The sequence below is a fragment of the Eumetopias jubatus genome, unplaced genomic scaffold, assembly GCF_037043125.1.
Source record: "Eumetopias jubatus isolate StellerSeaLion01/CBP00866 unplaced genomic scaffold, mEumJub1_p1.0 scaffold_4, whole genome shotgun sequence".
In the NCBI taxonomy this organism is placed as follows: Eukaryota; Metazoa; Chordata; class Mammalia; order Carnivora; family Otariidae; genus Eumetopias; species Eumetopias jubatus.
This window is the reverse complement of record NW_028274810.1, coordinates 27,988,891-28,002,519: the sequence shown is the minus strand read 5'-3', so window position 1 is coordinate 28,002,519 and position 13,629 is coordinate 27,988,891.

Sequence of the window (13,629 nt, the reverse complement as noted above, 5' to 3'; positions counted from 1 at the left end):
TTTTCATAGATGGATTTTATGAACTTGAGGAATGTTCCCTCTATCCCTATACTCTGAAGAGTTTTAATCAGGAAAAGATGCTGTATTTTGTCAAATGCTTTTTCTGCATCAATTGAGAGAGCCATATGGTTCTTCTCTCTCCTCTTATTAATGTGTTCTATCACATTGATTAATTTGCAAATTTTGAACCATCCTTGCATCCCAGGGATAAATCCCACTTGGTTGTGGTGGATGATCCTTTTAATGTATTGTTGGATCCTATTAGCTAGGATTTTGTTGAGAATATTTGAATCCATATTCATCAGGGATATTGGCCTGAAATTCTCCTTTCTGATGGGGTCTTTGCCTGGTTTGGGTCTTAAGGTAATGCTGGCCTCATAGAATGAGTCTGGAAGCGTTCCTTCTGTTTCTATTTTTTGAAACAGCTTCAGGAGAATAGGTATTATTTCTTCTTTGAATGTTTGGTAGAATTTCCCAGGGAATCCATCAGGCCCTGGACTCTTGTTTTTTGGGAGGTTTTTGTTCACTGCTTCAATCTCGTTACTGGTTATTGGCCTAGTCAGGTTGTCAATTTTTTCCTGTTTCAGTCTTGGGAGTTTATGGGTTTCCAGGAAGGCATCCATTTCTTCCAGGTTGCTCAATTTATTGGCATATAGTTTTTTATAATAATATCTAATAATTGTTTCTATTTCCTTGGTATTAGTCATGATTTCTCCCCTTTCATTCATAATTTCATTAATCCTTTCTCTTTTCTTTTGGATAAGTCTGGCCAGTGGTTTATTGGTCTTATTAATTCCTTCAAAGAGGTTGATCTGATCTACTGTGTTTCTGGTTTCTAATTCATTGATCTCTCCTTTAATCTTAATATTTCTCTCCTAATGTGTGGCTTAGGCATCGTTTGTTGCTTTTTCTTTAGTTCTTTAAGGTGTAAAGTTAGTTGGTGAATTTGGGATTTTTCTATTTTTTTGCGTGAGGCTTGGATGGCTATATATTTCCCCCTTAGGACCTCCTTTGCAGTATCCCATAGGTTTTGGACCGATGTGTTTTTGTTCTCATTGGCTTCCATGAATTGTTTAAGTTCTTTGGTTTCCTGGTTGATGCAAACATTCTTAAGCAGGATGGTCTTTAGCTTCCAAGTGTTTGAATTTCGTCCAGATTTTTTCTTGTGATTGAGTTCCAGTTTTAAAGCATTATTGTCTGAGAATATTCAGAAAATATCTCAATCTTTTGGTATCGGTTGAGACCTGATTCATGACCCAGTATGTGGTCTAATCTGGAGAAAGTTCCATGTGCGTTCAAGAAGAGTGAGTATTCTGTTGTTTTAGGGTGTATATATCTATGTATATATCTATGAGGTCCATCTGGTCCAGTGTGTTATTCAAAGCTCTTGTTTCTTTGTTGATTTTCTGCTTAGATGATCTGTCTATTGCTGAGAGTGGAGTATTGAGGTCTCCTACAATTAACGTATTTTAATTAATATGACTCTTTATTTTGGTTAACAGTTGGCTTATGTAGATGGCGGGTCCCATGTTGGGGGCGTAGATATTTATAATTGTTAGATCTTCTTGTTGGATAGACCCTTTAAGAATGATATAGTGTCTTTCTGTGTCTCTAACTACAGTCTTTAGTTTAAAATCTGTCTGATATAAGAATTGCTATCCCAGCTTTCTTTCAAGGTCCATTGTCGTGGAAGATGGCTCTCCATCCCTTCACTTTCAGTCTGGATGTATCTTTAGGTTCAAAATGAGTCTCTTGTAGATAGCATATGGATGGGTCCTGTCTTTTTATCCAATCTGCAACCCTGTGCCATTTTATGGGAGCATTTAGGCTGTTCACGTTGAGAGTGATTATTGAAAGATATGAATTTATTGTCATCATGTTGCCTGTGAAGACCGTGTTTTTATAGATTGTCCCTGTAAATTTCTGTTCTATATCACTCTTGGGGTCTTTCTCCTTTTATAGAACCGCCCTTAATATTTCTTGCAGGGCCAGCTTAGTGGTCACATGTTCTTTCAGTTTCTGCCGGTCTTGGAAACTCTGCATCTCTCCATCCATTCTAAATGACAGCCTTGCTGGATAAAGTATTCTTGACTGCATGTTCTTCTCGTTTAGTACCCTGAATATGTCTTGCCAGGCCTTTCTGGCTTGCCAGGTCTCTGTGGATAGGTCTGACATTATTCTGATGTTCCTCCCTTTGCAGGTAAGGAATCTCTTCTCCCTAACTGCCCTTAAGATGGTTTCCTTGGTTCTAAGATTTGCAAGTTTTACTATTACATGCCGGCACATTGGCCTGTTTTCCTTGATCTTGGGAGGGGTCCTCTCTGCCTCTATGACACGAATGTTTGTTTCATTCCCCAGATTAGGGAAATTTTCAGCTAAGATTTGCTCATATATCTTCTAGTACTCTCTCTCTCCACCCCCTCAGGGATCCCAATAATTCTGACATTGGAACGTTTAGTGGTGTCACTTATTTCTTTGATTCTATTTTCATGGATTTTGAGTTGTTTTTCCCTGGCCTCCTCTTTTCCCTTCTTGTCTATTAATTGGTCTTCTAGATCACTCATTCGTTCTTCTGCCTCACTTACCCTAGCTGTTAGATTAACTAGATTAGACTGGATCTCATTGATAGCATTTTTAAGTTCTGCCAATTCAGCTTTCATTTCTGCCCTTAGAGACTCTATGTTGCCATTAATTGATTTCTCCATTCTAGCCATTGTCTTCACAATTGCTACCCTGAATTCCATCTCCAACATCTTGGTTATATCTGAATCCATTTGTAAATCTGTGACATTAAGTCATAGTCTCTGAGTCTTTCCTATTTGGGGGGTTCCTCCTCCTAGTCATTCTGTTGATGGGTGGTTAAGGGAATGGATAGAGTCCAAATTATTGACCACAACCCAAGCCAGATGCACCTGTTTTATAGGGACCTTGGGGTTGCTGGCCTCTTGTTCTCCCAGCCTGTCTTCTGGGGGAGGGGCTGCCATGCTGTTACTCAGGCAACCCTGTTTGGGCAGAGTTGCCCTGCCTCCTGGAGGGCGGTGGCACTTAGTGAAAACCATTTTTGGCGGGCCTTTGTTCTCTGACAGCTTCCCCTGGCAGTTTTCCACATCTCTTCCGAGAGTCAGAGCAGAAAAGATAGTTTCCAACCCTCTGCCTCAGAGCAGAGATCGCAGTCTGTTCTTCAGTGAGCTCTCCAGGCCACACTATCTCCGTTTCTGTCTGTGCTGCTATAAACTGCAGCAGCCTGGGTTGTGTGCCCCTCAGAAGTGCTCCCAGTCCTCGCCTCCAGGTCAGACACATCTCTGCCCTTTGTGCTTCTAAACCCGCCAGCCGCCCGCAGTTCGCAGGTGGGGCCCGCCACTCCAGGTTTCCGTCAGGGGGACTGCCCTAAAGTCTTTCCCCATTGCTACCGGTCTGCAAGTGTGTGCCCAGTCCCCAGCGCGGGAGGCTGTCACTCACCAGTGGTGTAGGATCACCACGGCTCAGCTCCCTCCCCCTTCTGTTTATCCTCTGACATCTGCCCAAGGAATCAAGGCTCCCTACTTCGGACCCTGAAACCAACCGCTTGTGATATTCTGTTTGTAGAGATCCAGATCTATCTTCTTACATCTCAGGTTGATTTCGTGGGTGTTCAGAGTGGTCTGGTAGATATCCAGCTCAATTTTGGGGACCAGTTGGAATAGGGTCCCCTACTTCTCTGCCATCTTTTCCAGGTCCTCAAGGTCACACATTTTTAAGTGGTAGAGCCAGGATTTGATCCAGGCTGCCAGCCTCCAGGCTCCAGGTGCATAACCATTCTGAGAAGTTATTGTTACTCCACATCTTGGCAGCATTTGATGTCAGTTTTTTGATTTGGGTCACTCTAATAGGTGTGTAGAGGTATCTCTCTGTTTGAATTTGCAGTTCCCTAATGACATGTTGAGCATATTTTCATATATTTGCTAACCATATATCTTCTTTGGTGAGAGGTGTTTGTGCAGGTCTTTTGCCCATTTTTATTTTATTTAAAAAAATTTTTTTAATTTAAATTCATTTTAGTTAATGTATAGTGTATTATTAGTTTCAGGGGTAGAATTTAGTGATTCATCAGTTGCATATAACACCTAGTGCTCATTCCATCAAGTGCCCTCCTTAATGCCCATCACCCAGTTACCCCAATCACTCACCCCCTTTCCCTCCAGCAATCCTCAGTTTGTTCCCTACGGTTAAGCATTTCTTATGGTTTTTCTCCCTCTCTGTTTTTACCTTATTTTATTTTTCCTTCCCTTCCCCTACGTTCACCTATTTTGTTTCTTAAATTCCACATATGAATGAAATCATATGGTATTTGTCTTTCTCTGACTGACTTATTTTGCTTAGCATAATACACTCTAGTTCCATACACATTGTTGCAAATGGCAAAATTTTGTTCTTTTTGATGACTAATATTCCATTGTATATATACACCACATCTTTATCATCTGTTGATGGACATCTGGGCTCTTACCATAGTTTGGCTATTGTGGACATTGCTGCTACAAACATTGGGGTGCAGTTGCCCCTTCAAATCATTATTTTTGTATCTTTTAGATAAATACCTTGTAGTGCAATTGCTGGGTCATAGTGTAGTTCTAATTTTAATTTTTTGAGGAATCTCCATACTGTTTTCCAGAGTGGCTCTACCAGTTTGCATTCCCACCTACAGTGCAAGAGGGTTCCCCTTTCTCCACATCCTCACCAACGTCTGTTGTTTCCTGACTTGTTAATTTTAACCATTCTGATCGGTGTGAGGTGGTATCTCATCATGATTTTGATTTGTATTTCCCTGATCTTTTGCCCATTTTTAAATTGGGGTTTTCATTCTCTTATTGTTGAATTTTAAGTGTTCTTTCTGTATTTTAGATAACAGTCTTCTATCAGATATATCTTTTGCAAATATTTTCTCCCACTCTAAGTCTTGTCTTCTCATTCTCTTTGCAGTATCCTTTGCAGAACAGAAGTTTTTAATCTTGGTGAAGTCCACCTTATTATTTCTTTGATGGTTCAGGCCTTTCGTCTTAAAATAGTCATCACCAAATCCAAGGTCACCTAGATTTTCTGCTGTGTTATCTTCTAGGTGTTTTATAGTTCTGCATTCTCTGTTCAAATCTGTGCTCCATTTTCAGTTAATTTTTTTATGGATATAAGATCTGTGTGTAGATGCATTTTTTTTTTTGCTTGTGGATGTCCAGTTGTTCCAGCACTAATTTTGAAAGACTGTCTTATCTCCATTGTATTGCCATTGCTCATTTTTCAAGGATTGGTTGACTGTATTTATGTGGGTCTATTTCTGGGCTCTCTATTTTGTTTCATTTACCTATTTGTCATTTTTTTTCCAGTACCACACTGTATTGATTACTGTAGCTTTACAGTAAGTCTTGAAGTTGAGTAACTTTGTTCTTCTTCTTTAATATTGTATTGGCTATTCTAGGTCTTTTGTCCTTGAATATAAATTTCAGAATCAGTTTGTTGATATCCACAAAATAACTTGCTGGGAGTTTCACCGGGATTTCATTGAATCCATAGATGAAGTAGGGAAGAACTGACATCTTGACAATACTGAGTCTTTTTCTCCATGAATATGGACTATCTCTCCATTTGTTTAGTTTTTCTTTAATTTCTCTCATCAGAGTTTTTTCATTTACTTCATATAGATCATGTACATATTTTATTATATTTATACCTAAATATTAAAAATTTTGGCTCTAATGTAAATGATATTGTGCTTTTAATTTTAAATTCCATTTGTTTGTTGTTAGCATATAGGAAAGCAACTGACTTTGGTATATTAACTTTGCATCCTATAACTTTGCTATAATTCCTTTTAGTTTCGGGGTTTTTTTTATTCTTTCAGATTTTCTGCATGAACAATCATGTCATAAATGAACAAAGACAGTTTTATTTCTTCCTTTCCAATCTGTATACCTTTCATTTTATCTTTTTGCCTTATTTCATTAGCTAGGATTTTAAGTATGATATTGAAAACGAGCAGTAAGAGGGGACATCCTTACCTTGTTCTTTATCTTAGAAAGAAAGGTCTTAGTATCTGCTTATAGGTTTTTGTAGATTCAAAAAAGCCAAGTTGAGGAAGTTCTTTATTCCTCGTGTGTGAGGGTTTTTATCATGAAGAGGTGCTGGATTTTGTCAAATGTTTTCTCCACAATTCTATTGACATGATTGTGTGATTTTTTTCTTCTTTAGTCTTTGATGTGATGGATTACATTACTGATTTTTGAATATTGGATCAGCCTTGCATCCCTGGAATAAGCCCTACTTATAGCAATAGTCATGCTGTATAATTCTTTGCTGAATTCAATTTGCTAATACTTTATTAAACTTTTTGTATCCATATTAAGAGGGATATTAGTCTTTAGTTCTCCTTTTTTGTACTTTCTTTACTTGGTTTTGGTATCAGGACAATACTGGCTTTCCAAAATGAATTAGAAAATATTTGCTCTTTTATTTCTAGGTTCTTCTTTTTTTTTAAGATTTTTATTTCTTTATTTGACAGAGAAAGACACAGTGAGAGAAGGAACACAAGCAGGGGAAGTGGGAGAGGGAGAAGCAGGCTTCCCGCTGAGCAGGGAGCCCGACATGGGGCTCGATCCCAGGACTCTGAGATCATGACCTGAGCCGAAGGCAGACGCTTAACGACTGAGCCACCCAGGCGCCCCTATTTCTAGGTTCTTGAAGGGGAAGTTTAGATTATTGATTTAAAACTTTTCCTTTTTTTAATATATGCATTTGGTGCTATGTATTTCCCTCTCAGCACTGATTGAGCTATGTACCACAAATTTTGATATGCTCTAATTTCATTTTTATTCAGTTCAATCAGTGTATTTTTTGTTTGTTTCTCTTGAGATTTCCTCTTTGACCTATGTCTTACCTAACAGTGTTGTTTAGTTTTCAAGTGTTTGGAAGTTTTCTTGTTGCTTTTCATGATTTCCAGTCTGATCCCATTGTTTTTGGAGACACACTTTGTGTAATCTCAGTTCTTTTAAATTTGTTTAGGTTTGTTTTATAGCCCAGGATATAGTCTATCTTGGTATATGTTTCACAGGTACTTCAAAAGAATATGTATTCTACTATTGTTGAGTGGAGTGTTCTATCAATGTCTCTTAGATCTTGTTGGTTGGTGGTCTTGTTAAGTCCTTCTGTATCCTTCCTAGTTTTCTGTCTAGTTGTTCTATCAATTGTTCAGAGAGGAGCCTTGAAGTCTCCAACTAACTTATAAACTTGTCTATTTCTCCTTGCAGTTCTATCAATTTTTCTCACATATTTTGGAGCTCTGACATTTGTGCATGTGTTTTTTTTTTAAGATTTTATTTCTTTATTTGACAGAGAGATACACAGCAAGAGAGGGAACACGAGCAGGGGAAGTGGGAGAGGGAGAAGCAGGCTTCCCGCTGAGCAGGGAACCTGATGTGGGGCTCGATCCCAGGACCCTGAGATCATGACCTGAGCCGAACGCAGACGCTTAACAACTGAGCCACACAGGCACCCCTGCATGTGTTTGTTTAACACACAGACTGAAGAGAGACTTAGTTAAAATAAGGACATGAACTTTGTCTCATGGAGTGACAAGCTGATATGACTGTACCAAGCACCTGGGAAGGACAAGCACTGAAAGTACAAAGGGCAAGTTCTTACTTCATTGAACAAATCATCACTCACCAGACACCTCTCAAAACTGTTATTTCCTGACTGAAATCTCTGAAATGAATCTATATCTTACAATAGAAGTCTCCAAATTCTCCACTGCTATTTATTATAATGATTATCTTGAAATGGAGTCAGCCCCAAGATTCTTAATAAGGGCTCCTAAAAATGAGTTTTTAAATGTGAACTGATTTACTTAACTCAGGCATTGCGATTTCCATTTTCCAAATAAGGATACTGATGCCCAGAACATTTAAATAATTGGTCCTTGGTCACCCCACCAGGGCGGCTGAGTCCAAACCAAGAGCCTGTTTCCTCTACACTCTAAGCAATCCCTGCCTTTTGGTTCAGAGCCATTCCGGAGACTGCAGTTGCAAAGTTTGGATGATTACTTTGTGCTAGGCTCCAAGGAGGATAGAGGGCCAGAAGACAGGGGTTTTGTTCTCAAGCAGCTCATGATCTTAAAGCCTCAAGTGCTACTATTTAAACACTCGTTGAATTCTTAACTGCTCACATTATCTTGTTGTCTTCACCAATTCATGCACCAGCAGAGGAGTAACAGTGAAAAGATGGATTGTCTTCGAAGGTATTGATGAATGACTTGGTGTTGATGGAATGACTTGGTGTAATGTAACATGAAGTGAAGAAACCGTCTATAACCCACATTAGATTAACAAGAAATGGCAGGTTGTTTTAAATAACTAATCCTTCTAGGTCACTTAAAATATTATTTGACCTACAAAGTTAAATGTACCACAGGTTTGGGGGGAAAAGGTACATTCAGTTTTCAAGATCCTTTTAACCCTCTGCATCCAACAGCCAAGTTTAAGGAAGAACAGTCCTGCCAAGGCTGTGAGAAACCCCTTGGGTCACTGCTTACCTTACTTTTTCAACAGGTGTTTTGCTTGGCATATGATCCCCCACTGTGGAAAACATCTGGTCCTACAGGTCCTTACATAACACTTCCCCTCAATGCAAATCCCATCCCCACCATTTTATGACTTGGCTCTTGCAGCTCAGAGTTTATTTAAATCTTTCATCTCCTTTGAGGGTCAGAGCCAGGGCTACAACTGCCAGGAAGACCTCCTATCCCAATCCAGCCTGGGTGGATTTCCTCACCCTCAGTACAGAATTTAGCTACCTGTACCTCTTCACTCAAAAACAGAGGAAGAGCAGAGCATAACAGTTAAGACTTCATGCTCTTTACTTAGGCATCTAGATTCAAATTCACCACTTACTGGGGAAGTTCTTTATCTGAGCCTCAGTTTCTTCATCTGAAAATGGTGATAAAACTTCATAGGCTAAGTAAATTTTTATGAAAGTGTTTGAACAACCCAAATGTCCATCAAAAGAAGAATGGACAAACAAAATGTCATAGATACATACAATGGAATATTATTCAGCCTTTAAGAAAAACAAAATTGTGTCACATGCTACAACATGGATGAACCCTGAGACATTATGCTAAGTGAAAGAAACCAGACACAAAAGGACAAATGCTGTGGAATTCCACTTATATGAGGTAGTTAGAATAGTTCAATATATAGAGACAGCATGTAGAATAGTAGTTACCAGGAGCTGGAGGAAGGAGAGAAAGGGGAGTTATTGTTTATTGGATACAGAGTTTCAGTTTGGGATGTCTGAGAAAGTTCTAGAGATGGACAGTGGTGATGGCTGCACAGCAAAGTAAATATACTTTATGCCACTGAATCATACACTTAAAAATGATTAAAATGGCAAGTTTTCACAAAAAAAAAAGTCAAAAAGTGGGGCGCCTGGGTGGCTCGCTTGATTAAGTGCCTGTCTTCAGCTCAGGTCATGATCCCAGGGTCCTGGGCTCCCTGCTCAGAGGGGAGTCTGCTTCTCCCTGCCCCTCTGCCCCTCTGCACCTCCTCCCCCTGCTTGTGCTCTTTCACTCTCTCTCTCTCAAATAAATAAAATTTTTAAAAAAGTCAAAAAGTATATTACACAACAATTTAAAATTTTTTATTAAGAAATAGGGTCTGCTAGAGAAAGCTGGCTGGCTAGCTTGCAAGTACTCACCTACACTTCACGTGCAACAAAAGAGCAATTTAAAAATGGGTGATGTCCAGCAGAAAAAGACAATTATCATACAGTTTCACTCAATTGTGGAATATAAAGAATAGCACAGAGGCTCATTGGGGAAGGGAAAACTGAATGGGAAGAAATCAGAGAGGGAGATAGCCCATGAGAGACTCTTGGCTCTGGGAAACAAACTGAGGGTTGCAGAAAGGGAGGGGTGAGGGGGGAGGGGGCAACTGGGTGATGGGCATTAAGGAGGACACATGGTGCGATGAGCACTGGGTGTTACACGCAACTAATGAATCATTGAACACTCCATCAAAAACTAATGATGTACTATATGTTGGCTAATTGAATTTTTTCAAAAATTCAATTCAATATTTTCTTAATTTAAATTAAAAAAAATAAAAATAAAAATAAAAATAAAAATAAAAATGGGTGATGTTGAGAAGGGCAAGAAGAGTTTTGTTTAGAAGTGTGCCCAGTGCCATATCGTGGAAAAGAAAGGCAAGCATAAGACTGGGCCAAATCTCCATGGTTTATTTGAGGGAAAGACAGATCAAGCCCCCCTAAAAATTATTTTTTAAATGAAAAACTTCTTCAGAAAAATTTAGAATATATCCATGGGGCACCTGGGTGGCTCAGTTGGTGAAGCATCGGATTCTTGGTTTTGGCTCAGGTTATGATCTCAGGGTCTTGGGATCAAGCCCCATGTTAGGCTTCCTGCTCAGCAGGGAGTCTGTTTGAGGATTCTCTCTTTCTCTCCCCCTGCCCCTCCCCCACCTCTCTCTCTCTCTCAAATAAATAAATAAATCTTAGAGGAAGAAGCGGGGGGGAGCGATCCTAAGGAGCAGGACTGAGGGTCTGGAGAAATAAAACAAGGAAAGGATAAAAAAGAAACAAATTCCATGATGCATTATTCATTTGGCAACCAGTACGGGTAACTGGTGCTCTATCCTGCCAGCATGTATTATTACTTTGATATGTTCACTTTGCCGAAGGAAGAAACAGTTTCAAGTTTCTTACCATAGTGGCTCTTCACAGGTTGGGGAACCAAAGTGAATGTACTGTCAGCTACTGCCCATATGTGTCCCAACTGTGTGCTCAGATACCAGAGAAATAACCACAGGGTAGAGCCAACAGATCTATTGTACTGATAGTGAGACACATTTGAACTAGAACTCCTTTTATCCCTTGGCCTCCGTATGACCCCATTTTAACTGGAGAATAAGGAAAAATACTTCAGGTCCCTTGATTTGGTATCAACAGAGAGCCATGGTCCCTATATTCAACTGTTCTTGAAAAGTCTGACAATTCCCCTTTTTGCCAGTTCATCTTTACCCTGATAAACAGCCTTAGATCCCTTTGGGGAAGGATCACAGGAATGTTTACTATAAATACTTGTAGCATTGCATTGTCTTTCTTCAAAGGGATCTATCTCTCCTTCAGTGAGTAGGCTTCGGGTCTCTGAAGTGACATACTTAGAAACTGGGTGAAGGAATCTTTTTGTCTGAAAGAAACGCTAGTGAAGGTTTCTGTTCACCAGCTCTCGATTTTTCTCTTTTATTATGTAGGTCAAGTAACATTCTGGTTAGCTTTCCATCTGTCTCACCCCTAGGAACACCATGACTTATTGGCTGATTCCCAAGGGTTGAAGCATACTGAATACTACTATAGCCTTGTTGCCCAGTAGGGCGTATGCCCCCTTATTCTAACAATTAAGTGCTGCCATTGGGCTCTGCCATTCCAGAATCCTACCATTGCCTTGATAATAGGAATCCCAATCCCATGGCAACATCTTCTGTCAATCCCAGTCTGTACAAGACAGTTATCACAGAGCTTGTCAAATTAACTGGTGCTCCTTAGCAATGCTTCCCTCCCTGCTTTAGTGAAAGAAGTGTCCTTTGGGTCCTCCTGGGGAACACTGCCAAGGGCCAGTGTCTCTGATCACAAATAATAAATTAATTCTAATATTTTTACCTCCTTGAATCTTTGGACCCCTTCCTCAATACCATGCCAAGGCGGTTCCAGCATCTCCACCTAGTTATCCTAGGCTCACATGGTAAGCAAGCTTCCAAGAGCCATCCCAGCAGCATGTTGGACAGGATCCCGGTGTCCTTGCCAGAATACTGAGCTCCAAGTCATGAAGGAGTGCTCCCAATAATAATAAGCTATAGTCCACCCAGTTTCCTATCCCCACCTCTCACCACCATCCCCAATCCAATATTCTCAAGATCCCTACACATATGTGTCCCCCAGATTCTTGAAATATTCCTATTAACTAGGTCCTGCCTTTTTGTTTGTTTGTTTGTTTGTTTGTTTTGGCACATAAGCCACTTCCTCCCAGAACAAGAATGCTATTTCTGCTCTGGGGCTATGTTGTAGTCTCACTGTGGTTGTCAGCCTGAGGAAGAAAAGTGTAATCTTGAGAAAAACCTGTCTCAGGTATGACCTTTCAAATGTCTCCAGACAAGGAGAAGTTGCTCTCTTCTAGAAAGGTCAAGAGCTAGTGAATAGAGAGCTGGTACCAGTTGCCACTATGGAAAAAGGCAGTCCACTTCATTTACTGTAGATCTGTGAGAAGCTGATTCTGCTCTAATGGACTGATATTGGGGGGGGGACCCCCTACTCCGTCTAGTAAGGTTTGCGCTATGTGGGAAGTTACTAAAAGGATGTAAAATCCTGGGGTGCCTGGCTGGCTCGGTCAGTGGAGCGTGTGACTATTGATCTTGGGGTTGTGAGTTTGAGCCCCATGTTGGGTGTAAAGATTACTTAAAAAATAAAGTCTTAGGGGAAAAAAAGGATATAAAATCCTAACGTAAGAACAAAGTAAATATATAATCAAGCTTATTAAATACTCCACAAAGAAGAGGGTACCAAACTGATAGGACTAAGGAGCTGAGTTAACATGGGTCACATTTTATTCAGATTTGGTGTAGCCTAGAGTCAGGACACGATACAGGGAGACAGGAGGCCTTGAATAAGCAGAAGAGCCTAGATGCATTTTTTAGATTTTGGTTAAAGAAAACAAAAACAAAAACAAAAACAAAACTTGGAAATGGATGTTCAGTGCTTTTCACTGAAATTATAGTCAAAATTGCCTTGTCTCCACTGTAGCTCTTCTAGAAGTGATTCCCCTGAATAAGCCTTCCAACCTGTGGCCATTTCCAACCACGTGCAGACATTGTGATTGAAGATGTCTATGCATGTAAACAGGTGAGCAGCTGTGAATAAAATTTAGCAAATTTAGAATTCTGTGTCTACGGTGATTTTTTGAAATCTTATTTGAAATCTAGCTTAAGGAAGAAAAACACCATTGGCAGTTTAATTGAAAACATTCAGGACTGAGGAATTAGCGGAATTTGCCCCAAAACATTCTTTTCAATAATTTAGTTGTACTGCAAGCAGTTTAAGCAAAGCTATTTGGACTTTGTTTTAGGAACAGTTATGCCCTCTACAGAGAAGAATCGGTAATTGTGATGCCATCTTAGCCATTTTCCTGATGAGAGGGAATCAATTACTGCTTGACACTGGGGGAGAACTTACCCACGTAAATTCTTGGCTTGGAGTAGGAATGGGGTGAAATAACCTTTAACTTAAGAACTTTGGAACAAAGAGGGGAGCTGATGCAGTATCTGGGACAAAGGTGGGCCTAAGATTCAAAGGAGAGACCTAAATGTTAATACATACTCAGGAAGCAATCTTGCCCTATGGGAAAGGAGGGCGCTCCTAAGGGCACCAGCCTGGTGCAACAGAAGTATCAAAAAATGTTTACCCTGGTTTTTAATACAAAGTAAACATTGTCTTTTCCAGAAACAAAGGCAGAGCTTGAGAACAGCATTTCCTCCACACTTTCTGCCCTATTCTTGACTGGAATAGCATTTTATTACTGCCCACAACTTATTTATT